The sequence below is a fragment of the Tursiops truncatus genome, chromosome 14, assembly GCF_011762595.2.
Source record: "Tursiops truncatus isolate mTurTru1 chromosome 14, mTurTru1.mat.Y, whole genome shotgun sequence".
Taxonomy (NCBI): Eukaryota; Metazoa; Chordata; class Mammalia; order Artiodactyla; family Delphinidae; genus Tursiops; species Tursiops truncatus.
The window spans coordinates 29,699,736-29,727,443 of NC_047047.1; the positions used below are offsets into that span (position 1 = coordinate 29,699,736).

The 27,708-nt window shown below is 44.2% G+C and overlaps 1 protein-coding gene and 1 long non-coding RNA gene across 5 annotated transcripts in view; one reads left to right on the top strand and one right to left on the bottom strand.

Moving 5' to 3' along the window:
* Nucleotides 1–27,708, top strand: part of TGFA (transforming growth factor alpha) — a 114,888-nt gene that overhangs the window by 50,045 nt on the left and 37,135 nt on the right. The window lies entirely within an intron of this gene.
* Nucleotides 13,378–14,432, bottom strand: LOC141276320 (uncharacterized). The gene is made up of 3 exons (XR_012325655.1): nucleotides 14,328–14,432; nucleotides 13,903–14,020; nucleotides 13,378–13,506 (listed from the first exon to the last, which is right to left on the bottom strand). It is a non-coding gene; the product is annotated as an uncharacterized lncRNA (long non-coding RNA).

A 27,708-nucleotide genomic window follows, 5' to 3' on the forward strand; every position in this document is an offset into this window, starting at 1 on the left:
TGTATAGCTAAATCACTTTGCTGTACGCTGAAACTAACACAACACTGTTAATCAACTCTACTCCAATATAAAATTTTTCAAAAATTTGTAAATGACTGCCCACCGGAATTATAAATAAATCCTTGTCAGGAGGGGCCAGGTGCAGGCCGTCCTCTGCCCGAGGGCCTGAAGAAGGCTCCTTAGAGAAGTGAATTCTGTGAATAATCTGTGTTCTGCTCCAGGGACAGTCTTCTCAGCTTGAAATCAGCTTCAGCAACAATAGGAGGCTTGAAAACGGGTGTTTGGAGGATCCTGAGTGGTTCAGGGTCCAGGATCTCTCATCTGTGAACCACGGAAAAGGATACGGCCTCCGGAGCATTTTCAACAAATGAAATGTCATATTTGTTGAGGATTCTGAAACAAGGGGAAGTCTAGGCCCCCCGTTCCCCGTGTACACCTTGGTGTGCCTTGTGCCACTCATGCCCTCAGTTGGCTCCTCTAGAAGGACAAGGGGCACCTGTGATTAGGGCACAGCGGGGGAGGCACAGACAGCCCGTTTTCACTGTGCTTGAGGGAAGGAGGTCCACTGAGCGGGCCTTGCTTCCTACTGGTCACATTTCAAGTGAAAATGATCAACCTTGGTAGAGTGTTGGTATTACAGAGCTATGCAAATAGTCATTCTTGTAAAAACTCCTGTTGGCTAATTAAGTCAAAGTAATTCTTCAGAGGTATGTTTTTGCCCATTAATGCTGCAGGCTGACTTTTTTTTTTTTTAACTTGGCTTAAATAGTATAGCTTTATGAGTAAATAGAATCCCCTGAACCAGGATGTTGTTTGGGGAGAGGCTTTGACAATGTCAATATTTTTAAATATCAGTATATTTGTATTGGTCTCCAAAGGCTTATATAATTAAAAATCTGGAGCATGCTCAGTTCATGGTTTGCCTTTAAGAGGATGAGCGCTCAATGCTCAGTGTATCCTCCTTGAAGAGAGAATGTCTTTAGAAACCTCTGGCAGCTGTCTAGAACTGCGCTGTCCGATACAGCAGCCGCCAGTGGCTACGGAGCCAGTTGACATACGTTAAAATATACAATAAACACCAGGTTTTGAAGACTTCTTATTCTTTTTATGTACTATCTTATTAATATCTGTTAATACTTGTCATCTGTTGAAATGACACCAAATTGACCATATTGGGTTAAATAAAATATTCAAATCCATTTCACTTTTTTTCCCGAAAGGTGACCTTCAGAAAATGCCAAGTCACCCAAGCGGCTGAGGTTAATTGCTACTAGACAACACAGCCCCAGGGCCTTGCAGCACATCTGTTCCCATTCACATCACTTCCCTCCATCCTGGGTCTTCCCCTAAAAGCCAGCCCCTTGGTTCCTCTCTCATCAGCCTTATCCCAGTATCTTGCTCCAACGCATGTGTCTAGTGCTTTCTCGTGTACCTGTACCTGTAACAACGTTCTGCTTAGGGAATGTGGACTTGGCCTTTAAGATCTAAAGTCATACATCTATTCCTTTAGAAAGCTTCTCTGACCATCTTTGGGCAAGATTAATTCGTCCCTCCTCTGTCGCATCCTCTTGTTTTGAAATATTGGAAATATTTGGTTTTTCCCCCCTGCTGCCTTCTCTCCTGTGGTAATGCTTGAGGACGAGGGAGTGTCTTGTTCTTCTCTATATAAGGTGAATGCTTAACTCCACGCCTGACACAGCGGGCGCACAGTAAAAGTTGAATGAGTAAATGAATACTAGCTCTCTGTAACACCAAGTTCTGTATAAAGACATGAAATACGGCAAGTTAACATAGCATCGGGTTTACTTCTAAAAGTGGAGGCCACAGGCTGCTAGCATAACAATCAGCGGGAGACTTATAAAAATTACTATTCCCAGGCTTCACTCTAGACTAACAGGTTCAGTCAGGAGAAGTTAAGTCATGCTGTAGTAACAAAATTTCATTGCCTTAACAGCAGAATTTTCTCACCCATTTAAAGTCTTGTGGGAGACTTCCCTGGTGGTCCAGTGGTTGCAGTGCAGGGGACACCGGTTCGATCCCTGGTCGGGGAACTAAGATCCCACGTGCCACGGGGCAACTAATCCCGTGCACCACAACTAGAGAGCGCACGTGCCACAACTACAGAGCCCACGTGCTATGGAGCCTGCACGCCACAACTAGAGAGAAGCCTGTGCACCGAAACAAAGAGCCCGCGCACTGCAACTAAGACCTGACACAGCCAAATAAATAAATAAAAAGTTCACCGTGGGCCCTGGGTGACTCTGCAGGGAAACGGATGGTTCAGGTTAAACCTCCTGTGGGATGTAAGGTCAAGTGTCCACAGCTGAACGTTCTCACCAAGTTATGGGTCACTTTTCAGTGCTCACATTTCGTTGCCTGAAGTAACGCCTATGGCCGTACCTATACAATGGCCCGAGGAGACCAAGCCTGTGTGCCTAGAAGTCGAGGGATGCATGTATTGATACACAAGCCAAACGCGAATCTTTGAGGTGGAGCTGGGGAATCCACATTTTTAACTCTTTGCTGGTCCATATTCACACTAACATTTGGGGCCCATTGGCTGCACATTAGAATTACCTGGGGAGTTTTAATGACACTGATGTCCTGGCCCTATCCCCCATAGACCCTAATTCACAGAGGCTGAGGGTGAGGTCCAAGCATTAGTATTTGTTCAGTCTTCCCAGGAGATTCTAGTATAAGGCCAGAGTAGAAAACCACAGGTGCCGGAAAAAGAGCGAGGGCCTTTGAATCCTGACTCCAATACAGACTAAACCTTGGTTTGCATACCTGTCGGTAGCAGTGAAGATCAAACACATGTGAAAGTATTTGTCAGCTACAATATTGAACAAATATTGGCTATAATTATACACTGGCAGGTGTGGACTTTTTATAAACTGGACTCATGTACATTCTTATATGCACACATGCCAGTCCTCTCCCTCCCCCACCCAAAGCCAGGAGGGGAAGCAAAGCATCCTCCCCACCTTTGCGTCTGCCTCCTTTTTACAGTCAGTTAATTGGGGGTGGTGGGGTCCCTCCTCCCTCCCCTCTGCTTATCTTCATGATAAAAGGAAGCGAAAGGGGGGGAAAAAACCCTTCCCCACTTCTATTTTCCTCTCCCTCATCTGTTCCAGAACCCTTAGCCTAGGGCTCTTATTGTGCCGTCTCCTTTCCCAGGCCCCTCCCTTCACTGTCCCTTCACTCTGAGACCTGTGCCTTATAGCTCTAAGCCCCTACAACCATGTTGCCAACCTCTCCCTAAAGCTCATATCCCACTGACACCCCAGTCCCATGCCAGGGCAGACAGCAAGCACCCTGGCCCTGGAGGAGGCCCCTTCCTGCTTTCTGATGGGTTTGAGCAGCATAGGAAATCCATGTTCTCAGAAAATTGGAATCCAAGGCGTTGTCCCATAGCAGTATCATTAGGACTGGCAGACTCCGCAGACCTGGAGAGATGAGTTGTGCAATAGGTAAGGCCAGCTGGTTTAGCACTCTTACCCTCTTTATAATATCTTGTTTCCTGTGGTTTAATATTTTATTTCAGGTTAGATCCTGAGATCTAACCAACTGATTTGCAACAACTTCTTGAAATGCTGCCGTTCTGTAACCTGGGAACGGCCTCCGAAGTCAGTTGTCTTCAGTTTTAACAATACCACATTGGCTTTCTTCCATTGACAGAGCTGAGAGTTTATGCTGGAATAAGCTGTTTTTAATTATTTTTCCTCTCATGTCTAACAATTTCCAAGGCAGAACAATGCAAGGGTACCTCTCAGGAAATAAATGCAGTACCACTTATGAAAATAACCCATTTTGTGCATTTGATGCGAACTGTTGACTTTGTAGAAGGATCAAAAGCATCCAGCAGCCTAGACAGCTGTGATACAGATCCTCTGAAATGATTCTTACCGGTCCAGCTAATACGGCTGAGGACCTTGTCAGTGGAGGTTGTATGTCAAGCATCAGATTACAGGCCACACTGACCTTTCCAAAGCTGGAGCCCACTTCCTTCCTGCCCATCAGCCAGAACGTCCTCTCCACCTGAGCTCTTTCTCAGAAGTCAGCAGGGCTGAAGTGCCATGTGCCCAAAGGAAAAGAGCTCCAGGGCTCAGCTCCTTGTCTGCAGGGACGGCAGGTGCAGCTTTTCCTTATTTCCAGTGCCTCCCACATGGCAGGTGCAATTGATGTTTTTCCTTTATTTGTGCATGGTGTCAGGTCTCGTACAGACATCAGAGATTCGTTGAATTAAACAGAAATGCTTAGCAATCTGAAAATGAGCCTGCTTAGGCCAGATCTCCTTGGTATGCTTTCTTGCAAATGAAGATAGTTGAATAAGTATTTGAGCTCTGGTTTGAACCTCAACCCAATGCAGCATCTCCCTCGTCACCATCGGCTATAAGAACTGGCCGCCGCAGTAGAAGCAGCCAGAGACCCAAGGTGCTCCTGCCCCACGAGGCCCCGCCGCGTGCAGCTCCAACCTCCGTCTTCAGCAAACGCCTCTTTCCTCTCTCCTCTCCGTGCTCCAAGTCTCTGGCCTCCTTTGTTTTCCTCAGAGGTGTCAGACCCTTCTCCATCTCGGGGCTTTTGCACTTGCTCTCCCTTCTGCCTGGGATGCTCTCTCAGCAGTTTTTCCATAACTGACTTGTCTGTGTCCTGAGGGTTTCAGATCTGCTTCCCCTTCTCAGAGCGCTCTTCCCTGGATGGTGACCTCCGACGGCAGCTCTCCATCACACCTCTCTTCCTTTCCTTCGTAGCACTCACTGCTGTCTGTAATGATTTCATGTGTTTATTGACTTATCATCTGCCTGCCTTCCCCAGTCGCCCTAAGTTCCTTGAGTGCAGGGATCTTGTCTGGCTAGTTCAGTAACGGCTCCCTGTGCCCAGCGCAATGCTGGCCACGTAGAAGGCACTTGATATTTGTGTAAGCGAATGGAGAAATGAATGAATTTGTGCTTTACGTTACCCCTGCATCTTTACAACACTCACTATGGACACATGGGGAAACTGAGGCCCAGAGGGTTTCAGGGACTCGCCCAAGTTCAGAATTAGCAACAAAGGGCTAAGATTTGATCTCAGTCTGCCCGTCTGCAAACATTTGTACCAGAGTCAGGTCTGAGGTTAGGGTTCAGATTTTTGCCTTATTCTGTACCTTCATGGATTTGTTAATAGCAAGTATTTTGTTTATTCCTGTGACTCAAAAATTCTTGTCCATGGCCCTTGAAACAGGTCATTTCCCACAGTTTTGTGCAAAAGAACCTGGTAGAAACGAGGAAATGTTCCAGCAGAAGCATATTTTGGAGGGAGCTATAGACGTTTGCTTGAGCCTGAGGGTTATGGATGATTCGAGAAGTAATGCATGTCTTAAAGTCTAGGTTTTGGAAAATAAAAATAATTATGGCAGCAAATGGAAAGCAGGGCTAAGCTCCAGGCAACACTGATGATGCTTGGTAACAACACTTCCCCAGCAGCGGGAGCTTCTGAGGTTCCTGTGTGGTGTAGCAGCAGCACTGAGATCTGTCAGAGCCAGGCCTCTTAGACTAGAAGACTGACAGAGGGGGCCCAGTAAACTGGTTGGAAAGGAGATAAATTGCTGTCTTTAAAAACTATATTGTCATATACCTGGAAAACACACAAATCACCAGAATGCCTGTTAGAAATATTAAGAGTATCTAGTAGGGTGCAAGTAAGAAAATAATCAGTGGTTTCCTAAAAATCAATTAAAAGTGTGCTGGGGAAGGTCACCTTCAAAATAGTTATGAAACATAGACTATAGACTCCGTAGGGATAAACTTTAAAAGATGTGCTCAGCATCTGTTTGAAGGATACCATAAAGTTTTCCTTTTGAGGTAACTGATTTGACTAAATAAAGAGAGCCATGCCTCCAGAGCAAAGCACGATGATATGAACTGTTAGTCCTGCCTATTATTACTTTGTAAACCCAAGGCAGTCCTGGATAGTCTTTACACAGGATCGGAATGGGGAAGGGGCAACTTGACTAAATGATTCTAAAGTTTACCTTTAAGAATAAGGCACAAGAAAATGTTGATTTAAAAGGTGGAGGGATTTGTGCCATCAAGTATTAACAATTAATATAAAGCTGCACTAATTAAAACATTATGACACTGACACAAGAATAGATACATTCGGGACTTCCCTGGTGGTCCAGTGGTAAAGAATCCACCTTCCAGTGCAGAGGATGCAGGTTCAATCCCTTGTCAGGGAACTAAGATCCCACATGCCGTGGGGCAACTAAGCCCGTGCGCCACGACTGCTGAGCTCCCGCGCCTCAACTAGAGAGCCTGCGTGCCTCAAACTACAGAGCCCACGTGCTCTGGAACCCACATGCCACAACTACAGAGCCCACGTGCCCTGGAGCCTGCGCACCACAGCTAGAGAAGAGAAACCCCGCATGCCACAACTAGAGAGAAGCTCATGCACCCCCACAAAAGATCCTGCATGCCTCAACAAAGATCCCACGGACCACAATAAGACCCGACGCAGCCAAAAATAAAAATAAAATAAACAAATAATTTTTTTAAAGGCATTAGATTTTTTTTTTAAAAAAAAGAATAGATATATTCATGAGCCAGTGTGGAAGGTTCCAGAAGAGAGCCAATTACATGTAACAGGTTGACATAATACAAAGTGGCATTTCACATCCCTAGGGAAAGAGGGGATGATGTCATAAATGATTCTGGGGTCACAGGCTAAACATTGAAAAAGAGACAAAGATAGGAAAACCTAATGACATTCTAAAATAAGTTCTAGCTGACTAGAGTAATTGTTTAAATGGAAGCAAAAAGTTTATCTAAGAAAATATAGGTGAATGTTTATGACTTACACAAAAGGAGAACTAATCAGAACACTGAAGACAGAAACCATAAAGGAAAATAGATATATAGAAATCATAATTTTCTGAATATCACAGAAAGAACACTATAAAGAAAAGTCATAGATAATATTTGCCAATCGTTAAAACATAAAGTACTCTTACAAACCAATAACAAAAATTTTAATATACCAGTAAGAGAACAAGCAAATTATTTGGATAAGTCACAAAATAATAAGTACCTGTGGGCAATAAACATAGAAAAGATATCCAGCCTTGCTAGTCATCAAAGAAATGCAGATTAACTCAAGATATCATTTTCATTGATCAAATTAGCTAAGGTAAAAATTGGTGTACAAAATAGGTAAGGTTGGAGACTCATACCGTTGAGTGTGTAAGTTGTAAGTCTCACGTGTATGAGGGCAATTTCATAATGCTCATCGTAAGTCTTTAAAATGCCCTGCTTACCCAATGACCCAGAAATAACACTTCTAAGAATTTATCCTAAGGAAATAAGCGTGGGTAGATTTGTATGACTTAGCTACGATGATGTTCATGGCAGCAAGATATTTTTCAGGAAAACTCCAAGTATTGAGATGGTAAGAGGTGCTGGGGAAGGTTTAGGATTGCTCTGGTGGGCAGAGCCTGTGCCATATTACTGGACCACACAGAACCTTTAGCGCTCAGGTCACCATCTGAGGGGCCAAAGAAGTGTACAAGTAAATGGCATGATGCATTTGATGGCCTGTTTTTAGGGCTTTGTTTTTTCATTTTGATGGAAGTTTTTCAGGTTTCTGTCTTTCAGGTTACTATGAATTGGGGTCCACATTTCTCATTTATAGTTTTGAACTATTGAACACTTGCTTAGGTTTGTATAGTACCTGTGGACATAGTCATTTGATTGAACTTATAACTGTGTTGGCCCTCGGATTATAATTGTACAAGCAAAAAATGTAGGTTTGGACTTCCCTGGTGGCGCAGTGGTTAAGAATCCGCCTGCCAATGCAGGGGACATGGGTTCAAGCCCTTGTCTGGGAAGACCCCACATGCTGCGGAGCAACTAAGCGTGTGCACCACAACTACTGAGCCTGCCCTCTGGAGCCCACGAGCCACAACTACTGAGCCCGCGTGCCACAACTACTGAAGCCCATGCGCCTAGAACCCATGCTCTGCAACAAGAGAAGCCACCTCAATGAGAAGCCTGCACACAGCAATGAAGAGTAGCCCCTGCTCTCTGCAACTAGAGAAAGCCCGCATGCAGCAACGAAGACCCAATGCAGCCATAAATAAATTTTTAAAAATTTATTAAGAAAAAAATATATATGTACAGGTTTCCTTTTCCTCCCGCTCTACCAATTTTTGCATTTTAGAAGGGCCATCAAACTTGCAAATATTTTTCTGCAGACAACAGATTACTGGACAAATAGAATTATTTTTGTTAGGTATAGTAGCTAAATAATGGTCCCCCAAGGATGTCCACATCCTGAGCCCCAGAACTTGTGCATATGTGACCTTGCATGGAAAAAGGAACTTTGCAGGTTGATTAAATTAAGGGCCTTGAAATGGGGAGCTTGTCTTGGATTATCTGGGCAGACCCAATGTAATCAAAAGGGCCCTTATAAGAGGAAGGCATGAGGCCCAAAGTCAGAACAGGAGAGGAGATGCGGGAAGCAGAGATTGAAGTGATGCTGCGTCTAGTCAAAGACTAGTTCTGGCTGATTCTAAGGCTGGGAAAGGCAAGGAAACGATTCCCCCCTAGAGTTTTTAGAAGGAACCAGCCCTGATGACACCTTGATTTTAGCCCCATAAGACTCATTTCAGACTTCGGACCTCCAGAACAATAAAATGATAAATTTGTGTTGTTTTAAAAGTCACTAGGTTTGTGGTAATTTGGCATAGCGCAATAGAAAACAAATACATTTGGAAAAGGAGGAAAAATCAAACTTATACTTGAGCCGTAGTTATACATTAGTTGGTCCCGGATGAGAAGTTCAGAGACCTAGATTCTGGTCATGACTTTGGGAAGTCACCTCTCTAGATCTCATTGTCTTCATCCTTAAGGTTCACTTCTTGCTGTAAAGTTCTGGTCTTCCTCAGCATTTGTTTACCGTCGTTAAATACATCATTATGGTGACACTGATAAGTGTGTGAGGCTGGTGAATACATTTTAGTTGATTTGTTTTGGAAGCTGACTACAGTATTGTTAGCATTATCCTTTTTGGGGTGTGTGGTGTGTCCTCATACGGAGGATCTTGGAATATCACAGTGAGTGCTGTGGAGTCAAGTGAAGACACACACAGAGGTCAGAAGCCGTTAGAACTACAACAAATGGATTACAAAGTGACCTGAGATTGGGCATGCAAGCCTGACAGACTCTCCCATGGTGATCCGAGATCTTTCTAGGAGGATTTTCTAGATCTCGCCTACTCAGACCCCTACTCCAAATCACTGCAGAGTTTTGCAGATGCAGAGTGAGAACTTTGAGACTATAATGTCACACCACGGCCCTGCCGTGGAGCAGCTCAGGTGTCCATAGTCACTTGCCCAGCAGACCCAGAGGACCTGCCCAGGAGAGAGAGTGGGCCTTATTCATCTTCTCTGCTCACATGTGGTCTGCTCTCTGGCTCACAGAAGGAGCACAGAAGGAGCACAGTAAACATTGCTGAAGAAAACTGTTCAGAACATTAGCAGTGAGAATTGTCACTTGATACTAGAGTGTATGCATGTTTAATTGGTACACGGGCATTTCGTGGTTTTATCACGTACATTCTTTCCTCTGCATATAAGCACAAGAACCACAATCCGTATCCATTACTGTTTGAGTTTGACTATATTAAAGATAAATACATACACGTAGTTTTCAAACTGAAGTTTGTTCCTATGAGGGATCCAAGCTACATTTTAAAATGAGAATGAATTCGTCTTCTCACCATTGGGAATGAACTACTGTAGAATTTAGCATGCACGCCAAAAGTAAAGCTGTGTTTATCAGGGAATAACTTGATAGACATCTTTGTTTTTCAGAGCAATTGGAAGCACAGTTGGTGATTGAGAACCATGCCGGGGGGGGTGCCGTTCTAACTTGTTATCCCAACACGTGGAAACGTTGTGAAATGGAACTGGGGTTTTGAAGTTAAACACGGGATATCATTTCAGTCATCAAAAGGGATATCAAGGAACATCAAGGTGACCAAAACAGGCTAGCACAGTTAAAAAAAAAGGGGAAAAAAAAATCCCAGGCTTGATTAACCAGTCATGGCTGTGCTGCCAACCAGCAGAGCGACCTTGGGCAAATCACTTAACCTCTTGAGTCTGTTTCGTTGTCTACTAAATGGGAAAAAAATACCTTCTTGTCTGGTGGTGGTGAGAAATACGGGTGATGGCTGACACATGCAGCCACTCATCTTGTCCATGATGACTGACCTCAACAGATGCACAGCCCAGCTCAACTGACCACGATCCAAGATGGAGCTCATTCATTACTGCTCTAGAATCCTCTCCCCTCTTCCCACCTTGGCCAGGTGTGGAGAAGGAAGTGCCACATTCCAGTACCTGTCATGGCCCATGGTGGCTGTGGAAGGCTCCCATCAGTAGGAGACAAGCTCTGTTGCCCTTCTTCCCCTTCTCTATCCCTTATTGTGTTGAGACCCAGGTTTTGTCTGTAGTCTTGCCTCCTTTCCTCTCATCCCTCTTGATACCTTTGTTTTTCTCTCCTTTGTATCAGCACAAACTGGAGTGTGAGTAGTAACCTCACCCGAATATAAGATCCTTGAAGGTAGGGCGTGACTTGCTTGTGGTTTTTCTCTTCCGTACTAAGTTTTCCTGTACAGGTAAAGAGCTCAGTTAATATTTGCTTTTAAAAAATTGTACAATTGAAGATCTCACCTCCGAGACACTGGAGATGTACCTTGTGCAACTCATTTCCTGGGCTGTGTGAACTCGTAGTCCGTGCTGTGCGGACTGGCGCCCTGGGAGTTCCCAAGGGATGAGGGTAGGAAACTGACAGAGTCGTGGTCTCTTCCACATGGCGCGGAAGATGTATACGAGCCTTTTCTTAGGGGGTCAGAGGAGAGCAAAGAAACCCTTTCACTCATCAGAGCGGAGCGCTTCTGAGAAGGAAAGTGGTACCAACAGTAATGGGCATAAGACCTTGTTAGGCCACTGTCTTCAGGAAGGGGGCCTGGCTGTCTTGGGGCAGGGTGAGAGGGAGACTTCTCGCAGTATACACTTGTGTTCTTGTGAATTCTCGAGAAGATGAAGGGAATGAATGTCTTTAAAAACCAGCTTTCATAAAGGCCATTTTGCAGGCCGAGGAAACTCCCAGAAGCACAGGCGGGCTTTGGCGGGGCCCTCTAGACTGGAGCAGTTCTCCTCTGCACATGCGTGGTGGAGTGACTTCTAGACCGTGCCACACTGGAAAGTTTGGTCTGGTCTGGAAGGTTGTGGGTCCCCTGAACACTGTAAGCTGCTGGTCCTGGCCAACCTCCTGACACCTAATTGTCGCCTTCCTCAACGTGGGTTTGTCCTGGGGGACCCCATTCCAGCACCATTGCTGACACTGCACACCTGGGGCTGAATAGCCTGAGGGAAGCACCAGCCAGCAGCTCAGGTCCTGGTCCTCAGCCCGGCTCTCAGAGAACGTGCTGGGTTTCTGGTGGGGCATGGGAGCTAACAGTGCCTTCTTTAGGAGTTAAAAGTGGGTGGGTGGGGCTTCCCTGGTGGCGCAGTGGTTGAGAGTCCGCCTGCCGATGCAGGGGACGCAGGTTCGTGCCCCGGTCCGGGAGGATCCCACATGCCGTGGAGCAGCTGGGCCCGTGAGCCCTGGCCGCTGAGCCTGCGCGTCCGGAGCCTGTGCTCCACAACGGGAGAGGCCACAACAGTGAGAGGCCCGCGTACCGCAAAAAAAAATTTAAAAAGTGGGTGGGTAGGTGGGTGAACTCTGTGCTGCCCCTGGGCTTGAAATACTGAATACTGACCGTTTTTTCCACTGTCAGTTCCCACTGAATGTGGTCATGTTGTATGTCAAACCTGATGTGATTTGGGAAACCCAAGCCAGGAGTCACTTTATATTTTCCTGAGTCACTTTTATGAATGGCTTGAATTGAAAGGAAAGACGCTGAGTGGTCCACAGATATGTCTACACCTTGTTGTGCTGGCTCCAGGGCCAGATAAATGTGCAAAGTGCAGGAAGCCCTGTAAGCCGAGACTTGGCTTTGGGGCTGATGTCCTTCCTGCCTAGGTGGCTGGAACACGAGGGCAGATGTCTTTTCATAGCTCACCTATGAGTTTAAAGCAAAATAAGGCAGGAAGTCAGAGAGAGACCAATTCATACCCCCTTGATTATTTACCCAACATGATGCTGAAAGACATTTGTGTTTTTTGGAAGTTCTGTTCCCTGGCAATGAAATAAAACCTCCTTTCTAGGCTAGAAAGATTGATGTCCAACTACATTAAAGGAGTATGTGAGTAAAAGGATACTCTGTATTCTGCCAGTGAACACAAGAACTTCCACTGTGCTTATGGGACCGTAGTGCAGAGTGCGTTATCAGACCCGAAATTTGCAACGCAAAAGTAAAAATGTTCTAATAAGACAGGAGCATAAAAATATTCCCACTTGCCATGGTTTGGAAATTGTTGTATGAGGAGGGTTTTCTTTTATTAGTCAGAAGATGGGAGAGAGGAAGTGTTACCTTTTAACCTCACCAAAGAATATGATTCAACCTTGTTTTTATTTTTCTCTTTCTTAAGGACATCGTTTATTGACACCGTATAGCAAAGGCCCATCACATCAGTGGTTATATGTCCAGTTTCTTCTCAGTGAGTTTTGCTTAGCTGTTTGCAAAGTTTTCTGTGGTTCTGTTTATAGTCCAGGAATTCCAGAAGGAATTTCTTAGTTTTCTTCTTTTAATATATTTATGTATACTAGACCAGTGGTTCCCAAAGTTTACTGCATATTAGAATCACTTGGGGAATCTTAAAAAAATCCCATTGTCCCAGCTGCACCCTAGAACAATTAAGTTGTCATCTCTGGGGCTGGACCCAGGCTTAGGTACTTTTGCAAGGTGGTTCCAATGTGTGGCCAAGATTGAGAAGTGCTGGACTGCAGTGTGTACACAGCCCTCTGTGGGGGACGGGGAGGTCGGGTTAAAATGCAGATTCTGATTCGGCAGCTCCGGGGTGGGGCCTGACACTCTGCATTCTGACAAGCCCCTGGGTGGTGTCGGTGCTGCTGGTCTGTGGACCAACCACACTGAGCAGTGAGATCCTAGACTACAGAAGAGAACTTACAGCTAGATGCCACATGGCAGACACAGTGATGATAATATGCTGCTCAGGTTCCCGCGTGTCCCCTGACTGCTGTCCCCTGCTGTGTAAACAGACAGCAAAGCCACCAGAGTTCATCTTCCTTTTCCTATGAGGTTTTTAAAATTATTATTTGCAAACCCCAAAGGAAAAACCCCTCCTTCTCAGACCTCACTTGACGGTGTGTCCTTGAGAACATGAGTCACCCCCGAGGTGGAGATTGGGGTCTGTCACCCCTGAGTGGGTGGCTGGGTATTGCAGTCGATAGGGTGGCGACCTGTGCTCTGTGCTCTGGCGGCTCGCCTGGTTGAGGGAACGTGCCCCGGGAACGCTGGTCTCGTGCTTCGTCTGGTGGGGATGAGAGACCTCGGTAAACACTGCGTGGGAAAAGGAGTGAAATGGGCTGAGAATGAGGTTAAGGAATGGGTGTGTGAAACACCAGGTTGAGCGATGCCAGGGTGCCTGGAAGCAGCATTCCAACGCCCGCCTCTCCAGCAGCTCACCTGTCCAGAGAGGCCGGCGGTGCCGAGCACAGGACGCAGGTGCCCTGGCAGAGCTCTGGGGCACGGCCTGTCTGAGCCTCGCTCTGGGGCCTGGGTGTGGACTGGAGGGGCAGCTCCTGCCCACGCCTCCCCGTCTGGGGACCCCACAAACGATCTCCAGGCCCCGTCCTGTCCCCCAAGCTGGGAAAGATCATCTCACTCTGTGTTCCCCACGCCCTCTCAATGCCTGGAAAGGTCTGATTCAAGGCCAAGACCCCTAACTTAATTTACCTGGATTCTTTGACCATCTTTGGACCAAGGAAGTCTTAGGACCGGGCTGGACTTTCTGGACTAGGCCCCTCTATGTAGAGAGTGGGTGAATTCTGTAGAACGGCCACCCAAGACTGAGCTAAAAGAAACAGACGTATGAAACCTTGCTCAAATTCTGGCCACTGTGGTTTCGCTCCCCAGACCCACCCGAGCAGATCGAATGTGCCTCCCCCACCCGCTCGCCTGCCTCTCGCCTCTGCGCCTCTGCACATGTGTTCTGCATCAGGGGACTGATTGCACATATTTGCTCTGCCCTTCTGAAGATCCCACGTTCAAGCTCACTTTCTCCAGCAAGCTTCCTCAGACCAAACTAGCTGCATTTAAATAATCACCTTTTCTTCCTTACTCTTTCAGCATCTAAGCATACCATTATTAACAGACATTACCTTTTCATTTCTGTGAGACTCCATCCTCCTCAAAGGGCTCTCTCATCCACCATCTCACTTTTGATAGAATCAGAATTTTAACATGAAGGGAACCTTGGGAACCGATTTTACAGAGGAATAAACTGAGACCCAGGGAAGGGAGTGACTTGGCCAAAGTCATGAAGAGTGGGTGTCCAAGCCACCACTAGGACCCAGGCTGCCACCTCAGTGTTTCATGATGCCATCCTTCCAGCCTTGGCGCACCCTTGCATCTTCCTGCGCACAGGGCTACAGCAGGCCAGCGAGGCTGGAGGCCTTTGCAGATCCTATCAGGGACGGTTCACACCAAGCCAAGGGCATTACACAGCAGCGGTGGTTGTTGTGTGCAGAGTTCCATAGAACTAGACTGCAAGACACACAAAGGAGATTTGAATAAATGGAAAAGCATAGTATGTTTGTGACTAGGAAAACGTCATATTATCCAGTTATCTCTAAGTTAATTTCTAATGTCAGTCTCCAAAATATTTGGGTATCAGGGAGGGAACTTGACAATGATTCTAAAGTTCAACTGGAAAAAATAATCAGATGAGAATATCTAACAATTTTCTTTTTTAATAATGTGTCATGGGGGCAAGGAGAACAACAAATTTGTACTGCCAGGTATGAAACCATGTTACGGGGTTACAGTAAATAAGGTGGTTTGGTACTGATATAGAAATAGAATCTCAGTGGAACTAAACAGAAAGACCAAAAAATAAGTATAGTTATGATAGAGATAACATTTCAAATCAATAGGGAAATGATGAGCTATTCAATAAATGGTGTTGGGAAAATTGGTTGGCTGTTTAGAAAACAATAAAGTACACACTATAAATAAATGTAAAATGATAGATTGTTTGGGGTTAAATGTAGATGATGAAATAGTAGAAGGAAATATAGGTAAATATTTGCATAATCTTAAGGAAGGGAAGGCCTCTAATCATAACACTGAGGTGATTTCTGCACAAGCAAAATGAAGATGCAAACCACAGATTATTGTCTATACATATATATATATATATATATATATATATGTGTGTATATAACAGGATACCAAGTTATCATTCCTATCATTTTAAGGAGCTCTTACAAACAAACAGGAAAGAACATATCAGTACAAAAATGGACAAAAGATATAAGCAGCTAATTCACCAAAGCTGAAACACAAATGCTAATAATAATATGAAAAAAATATGCAACATCATATGTAATCAAGGAAATGCAAATTTATATGAGAGGTTTCCATAAGCCTCCATGAAATTGGCAAGGAGGGAAAGGGAAGGTAATATCCAGTGTTGGGAAGGTTAGGAGCGTTCATCTCCTCACTGGAGCATAAATTGTTACAAATGTCCTGGAATGCAGATTGACAATATGCCTCAGAAGTCTTAGAAATGAGCATTCCTTTGTCACACCAATTCTGCTCCCAGGAAAATAATCATAAATGTGCTTGAACAAAGGTCTGTGTGGAAGAGTCTTCAGTTCTGTATTATTTACAGTAGTGAGTTATTGGGAAGCTATCAGTGTCCAACAAGAGGAGATTGGTTAAAGAAAATGTGTATCAGTGGAAAACTTCAGCCATTGAAGATTACCTTGTACTATAATGTTACTGAGTTGGGGAAGTGTTCATGATAGCATCATTTTATTCCTGTTGGGGACAGAGTGGGGGCCCAGAATAAAGACAAAGGTTATACTCCAAAGTGCTTATACTGGTGATCCCTGAGTGATGGGCCAGCAGTGGTTATCTATAAGTGGTGGGCTTGCAAGTGACTTAGTTTTTTTTTTTTCTTTCTTTGTGCTTTTCTATTCTCTCAAGTTTTCTGCCTTGAACATATGTTGCTTTTGGAAATTTCAAAAGTTATTAAAACAAGGAAGACAAAAGAAAGGCAGGAGGTGTAGTTGTAAGAATCTGGGTGGGATTTGCTCAGCTGTCTTTGAGAGACTATATAAGTGGCTTGTGGTCGGGGCCTGGTACCACTAGGAGGAGTGCACCCTAGAGGTGCCCAAACCAGGATCAAAGGAGGTAAAACACCCTGCCCTGTTCCCCAGGCCCTCCTTCCCATAAGGAGCAATAGATCAGAGTGTTCGTGGTTTCACTGTCTAGGTCTACAGAGGACATTTCTGCTGCGTTGCCCAGAGGCAAATATAGACCTTCCCCATTCACAAAAAGCATCTCACAAGTGGGTACATGCAGGACAGCTACACTCCAGTGGGTAGTAGAAAGCAATGACTTCTGACTTGGAAGGCTAGGAAAAATATATTCAGGACAGGTTAATTAAGAGACTAGTTATGTGAGCTTTTGCCTTTCAAATAGCATCACCGTGATACCACCTGAAGAGTAGAAGACCCTAAGGGCCCTCAATTCCAGGAGGAAGCAACACAGTTGTGAACTGTTACATCCTGTTGAAGGGTACAGTGTTGATCCTGGTGTAGCTAATTAGCAGGTGTCTGGTCTTTCTCATATATACTTGTGTGTGTGTGTGTGTGTGTGTGTGTGTGTGTGTGTGTGTGTGTGTGTGTGTGTGTGTGTGTGTGTGTGTGTGTGTGTATGTGTATATATATATATATGACCATCGCCTATAAAGATTTCATCAAGAGATGGACTATAGCACGTGTAAACAGGGGAGTAAGCACGTGTTTGGCAAAAGAGCCCCCCAGCTAATCAGTATGTCCTTAAACAGAAATTTGGGGGTGAGAAAGATAAAGATTCCAGTAAAAATATAAAGCCAGATGCTGCGGAGAGGGTGGCAAGTGTAGTTTGAAAATTAAGCAGCACTAAGCCCCTTTGAGCTGATTTTTAATTCTCAGTTACAATATTGAATTTATTTTTAAATTTCTCAAAACCTTAAAGGAGGCCATGAAGTTATAACAATTTAGGAAGGGAGAGCTTAGCAAAGAACAAGAATAATGCAGAATACAGCATTACTATCAACAATACTTAAAACTTCTGGTAACTGTAGTCTCAGAGCTCTCTTTGGGGGCAACGAATAAATTCAACTTGAAATTTTAATCTGGTTTATGCCATGTGGGCTTGTTAGGGAACTGTTTCTGAAAAACAAATAAATGGATGAGTCTGGTGAATTGAATGGGTGATTCCATGATGCTGTGGGCATTGGAGACTTGGTGGGAAGAACGTCATTGGAATAAGTGATTGGAGAATATGCCTTGTCCTGGAGTATATCAGCTAGGCTTTTGGGGTTGCAGCAATCAATTCTGGCTACCTTAAACAAAAGCAGCCTTGTTGGAAGGCTGTTGACAGCCCACAAAATCTGCAAGAAAGCTAGAGAATCATGCTTGGAAAGGTGCCTCCAGGGAGCCAGGCATCTCAGGACAGAACTGTGTTCAACACACTGCCATTGTAATGCATGAACTCCACCCTCATTATCTCTGTGTCTTCTCAAGGTTCAAATTCTGTGAGGGACGGTAGGTGTCTGACTGTGGCCATAAACCAGTATAAACCCATGGTGGAAAAAGTAATTCCCCAAAATAAAATCTGGGTGCTGTTTGGAAGTGGAGAAATATTTGCCACGCAGCCCTAAATTGTTGAGCATGAGCTCAACAGAGACATGGATGTTTAATTCAAGGTTAAAAAAAAAGGGAATACCAGGCTTCCCTGGTGGTACAGTGATTGAGAGTCCGCCTGCCGATGCAGGGGACACGGGTTCGTGCCCCGGTCCGGGAAGATCCCACATGCCGTGGAGCGGCTGGGCCCGTGAGCCATGGCCGCTGAGCCTGCGCGTCCCGAGCCTGTGCTCCGCAACGGGAGAGGCCAAAACAGTGAGAGGCCCGCGTACCGCAAAAAAAAAAAAGGGAATACCAAAAGTAATATCATCATGGGTCAATTCTATGGGTAGATGGTTTATCCAAGTAATTAACACTGCATGGATCCTGATTCCAAAGTAGTCATAAGGATAGAATGTGGTTTAACAGCAAATGTCAGATTGGTACATTTTCTGGAAGTCTCAATGTGCCACAGATTGGACAGCTGAAAATTTCTTTACACACCTGTTGGCTGTCATATCACTCAGAAAGTAGAGAAGACAGGGACACCTGCTTCTTTGAATGCAGCCTTGACCAGAAAGGATAACAGGCTGGTGTGTCTCTGTGTCATTTTAAAGTTTCTAACATGAAAGAAGGAAACACTAGGCATAGTTCAACTTCAGAAAAGCAGAGTCTCCAAAAATTCAGAGGAAAACCAAATGTGACCCCATGAGTAGGATTCTAAAAAGGAATATGGCCTGGGGAAGTTGGAAGGCTCATAATGGTTCCGAGTTTATAGTCAGAGGGTGCATGATAAAGACGAAGAGTAAACATTTGAAGAAGACCCGAGTGCATCTGCAGAGGGAGGTCTCTGCAGTACCATTTAATAAGTGGTGCAGAGAAGATCAAAAGAGAGACATGCCCCAAGAGATGCAAAGAACAGTACTGAATGACACTTTGTTAAGTGAACAAGCACGTTGGTGCCTTCTGGGTGCCAGGTGTTACTCTGGGCACTGGCAGGTGTTCACGAGAATGTCAGGAAAACTGAAGGACATGAGAAACAGAGGCTTGCCCACATGGCTATTGGCCACACAAGAAAATGACTTTTTAACCCTATACTTGGGAACAGACAGGTAAAGAAGGAAGAAATATGTCCGTTCCTTGGGGCAGCTGGAATGAGGTTAGTGCAGAACCAAGAAAAGACTACTGCTGGCTAAAATTTTAACTGTAGAAGATAAAACATAGCAAATAAGAAATAGAAAGGCAAATGAGGATCCTAGTAAGACCACCTAAGGCCATAAATGAATTTATTTTCAGGGGTACAGATGAATTACACTTCTCTATACTGAGGACTCTTGTAGCAAAAATCTTTCCATCCCTGTTGGGAATTTTTAAGAAGTAGTAGGAAATGTAAAAATTGCTCAGTGAAAGAAAAAAGACAAAGATGTTTCTGACTTTAAATAAGTAAACACCTTAAGATTCTTTAGACTATAGATGGGAAAACTTGATGATACTCTCAGAAAAACTCCAGATCTAACTATTACAGGGGATAGAGAATGAATTCTTGGGCCTCTCAATGAATCCATCAAAAATGAGTTATAGCAGACTAACTTTATTTCCTTTTTAGTGTTATAGATTGATGAGGAAAATGCAGCTAGGACAATGTTATCAAGGTAACGCAGTTTCATTTCAGCAAGGCACAGGACCAGATCAAAGTATTCAGTAGTACAAAATGGAGAAACGGGAGTTAAAAAGGTGGCTGATCGGGCTTCCCTGGTGGCGCAGTGGTTGAGAGTCCGCCTGCCGATGCAGGGGACATGGGTTCATGCCCCGGTCCAGGAGGATCGCACATGCCACGGAGCGGCTTGGCCCGTGAGCCATGACCACTGGGCCTGCGCGTCCGGAGCCTGTGCTCCACAACGGGGGAGCCCACAGCAGTGAGAGGCCCGCGTACCGCAAAAAAAAAAAAAAAAAAAAAGGTGGCTGATCAATAAGATGGAACAATGGTAGAGACCCCCTTAAATGAGTGAATCCCCAGGCATACCCTACACAGATTCACCAGTGAACTTTTGGGAAGGACAGGAAGTTTGTAATCAGAACATCCCCCAAAAGTGGTCGCTGATGTATTCATATGACCTGGGAGGGGGCCTCAAGGGTTTGCCAGCAAGATTTGTCCACCTTTTCTGTTGAGATTTTTATGAGCAACTTGAAAAAAGACATATAAGTCAAATTTATCAACTTTAGAGGTGACAAAAGCCCAGAAGGATAGCTGAAGCGTTGGATGATAGAATAAAGACTCAAAAGGGGGAAAAAAAGAAGTATTGAGCTAGAACAATGGATCAAAGCCAACCAACCAGGTTAAATTGAACAGTGACACATTTAACAGTATCTAGGTTAAGAATAACTATTTAATTAGGAAGGATATGAGGCCAATTCTGACAATCATATATGTGGAGAAAAGCTAGAGGCTTTAGTTGACCACAAGCTTATATAAGCTCTAGAACTGCTAGCAAATGGATGGAGAATTGAGTTATATTATTGTAGAAATCAGATCATAGGAGATTGATTCCTGCTGTCCTCTGTCCCCATAGCCCAGAGCTTTAGGGTGTGGGCTCTGGGGTCACACCACCTGTTTTTGGATTTCCCCTCTGCCCATTCCTAGTTCTGTGCCTTTGGGCAAGGCCCTAACCCTTTCTAAACCTGTATTCCTCATCTGTAAAATGGTTAGAGTCACAGAGCTATGTCACAGAGCTTTTATAAGAATTAACTTAGATGATGCATGTAAACCTAAAGCATTTGGTAAATGTCTTTGCAATAGTTGTTGTTGTCAGTGTTACCCTGTAGTGGACAATTATAAGAATGGCACTAAAAAAAATGTCAGACAAAAAGTCAACAGACTTTCTCACTTAAAGAACATTTATAGGAATTGGAGTGTATATTAGTTATCTCTTGCTGTGTAACAACTTACCCCAAAATTTAGCAGCTTAAAGCAGTAAACATTTTTTTTTTTTTTTAAAGCAGTAAACATTTATCTCACACAGGTTCTGAGAGTCAGGAATTCCAAAGCAGCTTAGCTGGGAGGTTTTGGTTCAGGGTCTCTTATAGAGGTTGCTGTCAGGATATCAACTAAGGCTGCACTGTCATCTGAAGGCTTGACTGGGGGCTGGATAAGGGCTCACTCACATAATTCTTGTCTGGAGACCTCAAGTTTCTTGCCACATGGACCTCTCCTGATGACCTGGCAACTAGCTTCCCCCCCAGGGTAAATGATGAGAGTAGAAGAAAGCAGAAGTTACAGTGCCTTTTGTGACCTAGCCTCTGAAGTCTCATACCACCTACATTCCGTCAGTCACACAGGCCAATCCTGAGACAGTGGGAGGCGAATTCACAAGGCCATGGGTACCAGGAGCTGGGGATCGTTACGAGCCATCTTGGAGGAGCCATCTTTGGGTTTATCACCACAAAGTCTCAGAGATTTGGAAACCGACTGCAGATACATGAAAGGACTGTTGTCTAGAAGAGGGAGACTTATTCTGTGTGGCTTCCAACAGTCAAGCCAATAAACAGAGGGGTTTCAGGCAGGCATATGTCAACTTGGTTTAAGGAGGGACCTCCTTGCAATAAACTGCTCCAAAGAGAGCTGGCCGTGTGGAGTTGCCTTAGGTAGTAGTGAGCCCTGTGTATAAGAAAAGTCAAGGGCTTCCCTGGTGGCACAGTGGTTGAGAGTCCGCCTGCCGATGCAGGGGACACGGGTTCGTGCCCCGGTCCGGGAAGATCCCACATGCCGTGGAGCGGCTGGGCCCGTGAGCCATGGCCGCTGAGCCTGCGCGTACGGAGTCTGTGCTCCGCAACGGAGAGGCCACAACAGTGAGAGGCCCGCGTACCGCAAAAAAAAAAAGAAAAGTCAAGCACAGGTGGGGTGCCCCCCTCAGGGACACCATATGGAAGGATGGTCTCTGGGCTAGCTAGAAAGTTAGATTTGAGCACCTCCATCTCTGTAATATTTCATTCCTTGGTTAGGGAGGAATCTGGGGAGATGGGACCCTATAGGGCTTTTTTCTCTTTTTTATTTTACTTTCGATAGAAAAGAAATGTTTCATCAAAATATAAGATCTTTGTTTCTGAACCAGTGTGGCTTGGAGAAGCTATTAAGAGGTAAAATGACCGTGGTGTTTCTGGAATCCCCTTACATTTCTCCTTTTAAGAACAGAGTTCTGATGTCGTTGGTTTACATCTAGCCTGTGGAGTTAAAACCAGGAATTCCCAACTTTTTATGAGACAAAGCCTTTAAAATCATGGAAGGGACAGGAACACTGGCACTGAGTTTTCTCTTTGGGAATCCCAGCAGACCTTGGAGAGAGGGTTGAGTATGCAGTTCTGGGGCATACTGGCTAGGTAAGGCTCAGACATCTACCGGGGGAAACCAGTCCACTCTGAGCATGCAAAGGTACTTGCTGACACTTCACTGGGGATTCCATAGGGAGAACTGAGAATGCAGTTCCTGGAGAAACTTAAGGGCGTTGGTGGGGGGTGGTGAGGGAGTGTTACACAGGTCACCCGTAATGTAGAAAATGTCAATAGGAAAATGAAGGGAGACGTGCGCATACCACTTTCACTCCTCCTTTCTCCCATCTGCCCGTGGTTGCTCATTGAGATGAGTGATCAGTGGAACATGAAACTATTTCTAAACTTGTATCAGTACTAGAGGCTCTGAAGAATTTCTGCCAGTGAATGTTCAGATGGGACCCATCCCCCCAGAACAGCATCCACCCCTCCAGGAGGTGAGGGGATTGTCAGCAGCAGAATCACACCTTGGAAGGCCAGGGTATGTAGGTGAGAGCTGGCCATGTGGCAGTAGGGTTAGGGAAGGTCCATCAGGATCCTGTCCACACCTCAAGAAAGGACACCAGTCAGGGCCACACTGAATGATGAACTCCGTCAGCTCTTACTCCTGGCATGGCATGGGTGCCTCGCAAACAAGGGAAGAAAAGAAAAAGCTTCTGTCCCAGAGATAAAACCCTTTGCTGTACTTGCTCTGTCTCCGGCTTCTACCGAACAGATTCCTCAGATATTTAAAGCCAATATTTAAACTTTACCCTTTCTATCTTTATCTGGGCCAAAAATATTGAACAGGGCCACACGGTCTCTGACGGAGCCTATCTTAACTCTCCATCATACTCTACAAAGTAGATCTTCATCTGTAAAGATGATGATGCAAGAAATTACTGGCCACATGAAAGATCTATTGGGTTGGCCAAAAAGTTAGTTCGGGGTTTTCTGTAAGATGTTACAGAAAAACCGGAATGAACTTTTTGGCCAACCCAATATCATATGAGAAGAATATTTGTGAGGAATTTCAATGACTGTCTCTACTTCTAAGAAATGGGAGAAGATGTAGAATTATCTCTAATTCGTGTCTTTGAGACTGAAGCTGACATTGCATCTGTGAAACCACATCAGGGAGCTATTAGTAAAAAAACAACTGCAAGGACATGAAAAATATGGCGCCTAATTTTGAATTCGTAATGGACCAATGAGTAACAGATTAGATGTAACAGTAAGTCAAATCAGTGATTTTTTTTTTTAATGACCTGGGAAATATCTCGTAGAGCTCAAAAGGACGCAAAGATAAAAATACAGAGGAGAAAAATCTGAAAAACAGAATTAAGTGGTCCAATACACAGATAATAATAATTGCAAAAGAAGAAAGCAGACTAAGGTTGACGCAGTCATCGATGAAGTAATTCAAGAGAACTTTCTGAAGCTGAAAAAATATGTGTCCTTAAGATTGAAAGCATTAACTTCCAACGTGACTTGACAAGTTTTCATTGCAAAGAAAAAAACCTCATAAGCATCCAGGTGAAAACAAAAAACAGGTTTCTTACAAAAGAATACAAAGCTAACCTTGGGCTTCTCATCAACTACAAGCCACAAGTCAGTGGTAGGAGGCCTTACGGGGTCTACAGATTATGACCCAAGTTGTCATTCACATGCAAAGCCATGAATGTGGACGAGAACATAGAAAGATATTCTCAGACACGTAATAGTTCATGATGTAGACATACCCCTCGCATGCCCTTCCTGGAGAAATGTCCAAAGATCCTACACAGCTAGATAGCAGCTGTATCAAGGTCAAAAGCCCCAAAAATGGGAAAGATATGGTGTAGAAAAAACAGTGATGATGTGTGTCCAAGTAACTGTTGTTGATTTAGTTATATTTAGTACAAGTGTCAAAATTAATTAGTAAAATAAAAGTTACATATAGAAATAATGCAAAAGGGATATGAAATCAGGCTGTAGTAACTGGTAACTGGGGACAAGAGGAAGGAGGAAGTAAAAGTACACTGAATTCCATATCGAATGGAACATCCAATTTCATTCTTTTTTTTTGGTGTGTGTTTGGTACATGGGCCTCTCACTGTTGTGGCCTCTCCCATTGCGGAGCACAGGCTCCAGACGCGCAGGCTCAGCGGCCATGGCTCACGGGCCCAGCTGCTCCACGGCATGTGGGATCTTCCCGGACCAGGGCACGAACCCACGTCCCCTGCATCGGCAGGCGGACTCTCAACCACTGCGCCACCAGGGAAGCCCTTTCATTCTTAATATTGATAATTAGAGAAAATAAGTTAAATATTTTTAATTTAAAGATAACCATAAATAGATATATCTAAATCATTACAAGGGGAAAGAAGTCAAAGAAACATAGTCCCTTATGCAAAGGACAACAACAAAAAAGGGAAAACAACTAGAAATCATAAGCACTTATAAAATGTTCTGTGAAAGCAGTGGTTATTTCTCAGCAATGGCAAGTAATTTTCTTAGGATTTTTCTATTTTCTAAAATTTCTACAATGAAAATGTATTACGTTTTAAATAACAAATTATAAAACTCTTTCTGGGGCTGTTATAAAAAGTTGTTTTATATGTAACACACCACCAGTAAAAACTAAAGCCTGGATGGAAAGCCCCCAGTGATATTGATGAGATATTATCAAGATACTCTGAGGCAGATGATTTAAGATTTTGTAACTGGTGAGATACAAGTTGTGGCAATTTGGAGAAATTATAGGGCACCACCTTCTGTATCAGGAAGACTGAAGATGTGGTAGACACGTTGCTATCCTGCCTTGGTGAATTTTTTGTCTAGAGAGTTTTGATAATCTAGTAAACTCACATCAGCTGTGTCATTTCAAACAAGACAGCTGGACCCTGCCTGCTCTCAGTTGTGGCCACAGTGCTTTATATTTTGTTGTGTTCTCAGACTTACACTTGAAGAGGTAGCCTTTGCTCAGTTACAAATGCTGGTCGCATAAACATTGAGCAAGGACAAGTCACTCCTGGCCCGCAAAAGATTATTACCAACCCTGTAGAGGTAGGTGAGGGTTGACCTGACCAGAGAGTGGACAGGACATACCATAAGCTGAGGAGCAAGGGTTTCAAACTGGAGGCTTCCAGTAAGGGTCAAATGGACTTGAGATTCTAAGTGTAAGACATGTTGGTATTTTGGGTGAGTTTCCCAGAAGGGACTATGGGAGAAGAGGAGAAAAGGAAATGATTTATTAAGAGGATTTCTCCCTCATCAGAAATTCACTAACCCCCAAACACTGTCCAGACTTAGCACTTGAGTAACACTCCCTGCTGTAATAGACAAGCCCTGAATGCTGTTTATTTCCTGCATATTTCAAAGTCAGTGCAGGTGTTCCTGGCCTTACAGACTTCTTTCCTTGCAGTTATCCAAGGACCCAGGCTCCTTCCATCTTGTGTCTCCTCCCTCCTCCATGCCTTTGGAGGAGTTCTCTCCATTTAGCCAGCAGCTAGGGAAAGAAAAAGGGAGATCTCACTGGAGAGGTTTATATGGACCAAAGTCGTGCATATAACTTATGCTCACATCCATTGGCCATAACCTGGTCACATGGTCACACTTACCTGCAAGGGAGTCTGGGAAATGTAGTCTGTGTGTCCAGGAGGGAAAATATCAGAGGTTTAGAGGAACTCATGGGAGTTTCTGCCCCAGACTTTTTCCTTCTTCTCATTCCCTGCCTCCTTCACAGAATGGTTTCCCAAATGTCCTCTTTCAGTTAAAAAACAAAACAAAACAAACAAACAAACAAAGACATGAGTATAGGAGTTGGAAGTAGAGTGGATCACACAGGCCATGTTCTTTCTGGGGTTCATTGTTGTTTATAGTGGGAGCATGTGAGGTTTCTGCACCTAGAGGCCAAGCCTGAGGGCAGCTTTTACTAAACATCTTTCATCTTAGCATCCTCTATCTTCTCTAAACATTTATTTTGTGTATCCCTCCTCCTCATGGCCCCTTTAATGATAAAACACAAGGCAGTAACATGATTTATGTTATGCAGATTCAAATCTAGATTCATAAAGGCCAGTTTCTATAAAACTACAGTTTCATCTGTGAGTAAAACAATGAAAAATAAAAATGGTTTAAACTTTATCTTTTTAACGTTGTACAGTATTAATTTTAAATAATGTTTATTTTCAAACTCTAAATGTTCATTTTATAAAATTGGGAAAATTATGAAAGGGAAAATGATTGCCCATAATCCCACCACCCTCTCAACGTCTCGGTGTTTTCCTTTTGGAATATAATCTTAATTAAAGGGCTTTTATCTAAGGTCAACCAAAAATCATCAGTATAACTGCCAGGTTGAAAAGGAAGAGGCCACGTATTTGTCAGGGGACAAAGTCCCAGCTGCAAAAATCACATCTATGATTTTAAGGCTGTTGAGCTTTGCCTAAAATTTACCTCCGGATGCCTCCATTTCCTCACTTTAAAATGAGGAGTGTCCTTCATCTACCCAGACCGCATCTGCAGACTGTAAATGAACAAGGCATCTGTCAAAAAGTTCTGAGGGCATAGAGTGTTCTAGAGAAACAGTTGTCCTAGTAGTATTTACATGTACTCAGTGTGGAGGGTTTGAAGGGATTATGGTTCAAAGACTCAACAGGAGGAAGCATTTTTTCCTAAGGGTGGATTGAGGGTTTCCTGCCAACCACTTTACCTAACAATTTTGATATTAATAAAGAGGAGAACAGAGACACACAGAGACTGCAAACCTAGGTGGCCCCAGGCTCCAGCGGGGCTGTTCTTCCAACAAAGCCAGAAGAGAATTCCCCGTCCAGCAGGACTCGGCTCTAGTTCCCAGAGCCGTTCACATTTTGATTCAAAGCTGGCTGATGAGAGCCAAACGAAGATATCCTTGTTTACTTTGTAAGTGGAAATTTGAAATGAAGTATTTTCAAAATGCTGGTTGACACCCAAGAGGATGTAATTAGAATAAGGGGCTTTCTGGTTTGATGATGTGAAAGAAAAAGATGATCTGTCGCTTTGAAATCAAATTATTAAATTGTAAGAGAGAGGGGAGGTTTGACTTTCAGTCTTCAAAGCAAAATCACGACTGGCAATTTTCTTAATTGGTTTTTTGCTTTAAATCACTAAGGCCAAGGTAGAGAGAGAAGGGGCAGCCAGGGGGCTGGAGAGCAGGGTCGTGAGGAGAAGAAGGAAGAGCTGGGTTGCAGGGGTCGGTAATCTTCCATGTGTGGTGCATTTCCCTTCTATTTCCATCTCATTTTAATCCTTCACGGACTTAAAATGCAGTTTGGGGGCTACTCGGGGCATCTCAGGCATGCCTCTCCCTTCCTCATGCGCTTTGGGGGAGGAGGTGGTGTTACTGGTGAAAGCTGGACGCAGGTAAGAGGCCAAGTTGAAATCTGTATTCTGAGCATCTTTAGATGAGTACGCCCAGAGTCTGGTTTTAGCCCATACTTCACATGATGTCACTGAGATTTTATTTTCGATTCCTAAAGCCTCTTTGCTAATTAAAACCATTTTGCCTTGGGACTTTTAGCTCGTTTAATTCTAAAAACAG